Raw genomic sequence first — 3418 nt, 5'->3', positions numbered from 1 at the left:
TTGGTGCACATGTCTATTTTTCTAATGCTACCATCTTAATGTCCTATTTAGTTCAGACCCCTCCACCTGTTAAAAAAAATAAAAACAAAACAACCAAAACAAATAAAAGCTAGGTCCCCTTGTTTACATTAAAAGCCCCAACCCGTGGGTCATGGGTGGGGTCGAGGGGGGGGGGCACTATGTAATTTAAAACTATCCAGTTTAGGCGACATGCCCCTACTACATGGGGGCACAGGTAGGGTCATGCTGGAGGTTTTAACCTGTGCCAGGTCCCCCATTATTGCACTAGTGACTGGGCAGCAATAGCTAGTAGTTTCAAATTTGTTTAGACGTAATGCCCCTACTCACAGCATGCCACGAGTAGGGGCATGCAGGAGGATTTAACCTTCCTTTTATTAACATTGGGGTCATAGTAAACCCCATAGGTTTTAATGCAGGGTGGGTAGGAATGGTTTGTTACAAGGAGGGAGCTGGTAGCGCTGCTGACTCCCCCTGCATGCGCAGTGATATTTTCATCCTAACGGACGAAAATAAGTTATTTTTTTATGAATTTAATTAAAAAATGAATGGTTTTCGGATGAAATTCGGGATTGACGAATGACATTTTTACTTAGTACGAAATTATTAGTTTGAAACGAAAAAGTCACTGGTGCACATGTCTAATAATAATACATCTAAAATTTAACCATTGACTATCTAACTTCAAGGCAATGATTTTACCAGCCCCCAAACTGATGGCAGATTTCTTATTTTATTAAGAGAAAGTACGCAAAATGCAGCCAATAACACAAAACTATCTTTCTTCATACAACATCCTTTAATAGTTGACACATGAGTATACATCAGATTATCTACCATCATAAATCTGCCTATCTAATGTGATGTACAGTGCTAGTAGAACTAAAAAAAACAGATATGCTTTAGCTCTTTTACAAAACCTTCATTAAATTATGTGTGTGTATATAAATATAGATATACACACATTATAGTTATTCACAAGTGCATACTTTGTAGATACAAAATCATGTCTTTAAAACTATTCATAGTATTCAAATAGTTTCTTTGCTTTCGGTATGCTCTGATCAATTTAACGCAAATGCATATGTGTCTGTGTGTTATAAAAACCGAAACAAAAGCAGTTTTAAGTAACAATGAGCAGTAAATCTAAATATCCACCTTAAAAGTCATTATAATAGTAACTCAATGAACAAAACAGTGTCTGTTTTTCTCCTAAACCTCTCAGGAAAACTCACATGCCGGATTCAGGCAAAAGGACAACAAGTTATTAAGAATTATTTTTATTTTTTTTAAATACACAAACTTCATGTCATTTCACAGCTGTGAGTTCCGAGAGCCCAAATAATTTAATTCAGCAATAACATTGTCATTATTATGATACATAGTAACATGTATGATTTCTTTATTACATTGTTCCTCCTTGATTTTCCACTTGCCTGATTCCAGAAATGAGGAGACAAGGACTGTAATATGAAATGCACATTTCAGAAGTGGAAGATAAATCACAATCTCAATATGATCCTCAACAGGGAGTATTTTTTTTTCTACCAACCCTCCGTATAGCATATGTCCTTGTTTTGTTTCCAGTACAACATAGGATGAGATGTCAAAAGCAGAATAAGATATTTTCGTTGAATTTTAGAGGCTAATTGTCCACTGTGAGCAGTAGGGACAGTCTTTGAATTTTGAGAATCTAATTTTTCTTCATTTAATGAGTAACATTGACTGCACAATTCTGTATCGTTGCATCTTCTGTGAACCCTACTTATTCTTACATAGCAGAATGGTAGTGGAATGGTGGTTCTCCTAAGAACGTAAGGTAATATAGGTCAGTGCCATGTTCCCTGGCACACCAAACACTTATTTCTGAATTTTGGGCAATTTGCTAATTTGTCTAAAAGACGAATGAATACATCACTTGAATAATGAACGAAAACAAAACAAAAAATAGATTGATCCATGGAGTAATCTGTTTTTCAGTATTTTATTTAAAGGAGAGAGATTATGGTTCTAGCCTTGTAATTTTAATCTTAGATGGACGTTTCAGACACAGCATAGATACCCACCACTGCTCTCTGTGAACTAAGACAATGGTGCATGGATAAACTCACTGACTGAGAGTGATTACCCAGCTCTGCACTGCAGTGCTTAGCTCAGGAGAGCTAAAGGAAGTGCCTGCTTAGGAGCTCCTTGGCTGAGGTTGTGGCTATGGAAGATCCAAGAAGTGAAGCTGTTCTACAATGGTTTGACTACTTACAATGGGAAATGGGTGACAGGTCATTCCTGGCACAATAATACTTTAAGTGTTCATTTAAGGCATTATGCTATTTAGTGCCACACTGCCTCCTGTATATATGATAGATGTCCCTAAACCAATGTATGGCAACCTTGAGGTGTACAGACTTTTTCCTGTTGCTTCATATTTTTCATATTTCATATTTTGTATTTTTCATATCTATGTTTGCCAACTTTGTGTACCCAGGCTGTCTCTGCTTCTTTAATATAAGCTCAATGGGGAGCTGAAAATAATTATATTTACACCTTAACACCACCAATGTGAAAAAGGAGTTTGAACATACCAATATATGCGTATGTATAGGAAATCTTCACTTCTTTAATTAAAGTATCAATTGGTTTGCTGTTTAAAATTTACTAGGTGTAACTAAGTATTGACACCAGTTTAAAACATGCCCAAACTGAAGCCAAAGGTTCCATTGAAAAGTCTATCAGTATAGCCAACACCTTTACCATACATGCATGCCTACAACCTGTGACATAAATCAAAAGAAAATACAATCTGACAAATATTGAAATTCCCCAGCATATCTCTGAATAGCAGATGCTCGAAGTCGGGCCACTCAAGATTAGCATGACTCGAGACCTGAGTATTATCTGAAGCTAAAATGGAAAACTATAAGGGTTACATAATAAAATGTCTAAATAACAGCATGTTCTGCACACAAGTTCAACCCAACCTGGGGCTATACTTGCATACTTGAACTGCCTAGGCCCCATATAAGGTTTAGGAAGCATCACTATTTTACCAAACAAGTGTCTAGAAACACATATATAATAAACATGCAACATTATAACTTAAATTTATACATTTTATTGGTGACACGGTTAGACTGTAATTGCCCTCTTCAACCTTCTTTAAAAGCAAATCTTGATTTTTTTGAGATGATTAGCCCTCTCTTAGTTTGACATTGTAGATAAAGTAAACTAGAGCAAATTTATCAGGAAACTTCCTCTGAAAGATGCATTAAATTGGTCCGTAGATTCCGATGCAGTCTGCGGCTCACCCTAAATACAAAGCAAATGATGTGAGATGGCACCCTGCCAGCAGACATCCCTATGTAGATACATACCCTAGAGCACTGTGCGGTAGGCTCTGTAACAC

The sequence above is a fragment of the Pelobates fuscus genome, chromosome 12, assembly GCF_036172605.1.
Source record: "Pelobates fuscus isolate aPelFus1 chromosome 12, aPelFus1.pri, whole genome shotgun sequence".
Classification (NCBI taxonomy): Eukaryota; Metazoa; Chordata; class Amphibia; order Anura; family Pelobatidae; genus Pelobates; species Pelobates fuscus.
The sequence above is the reverse complement of the archived record's forward strand: the minus strand, read 5'-3'. Positions refer to the sequence as shown.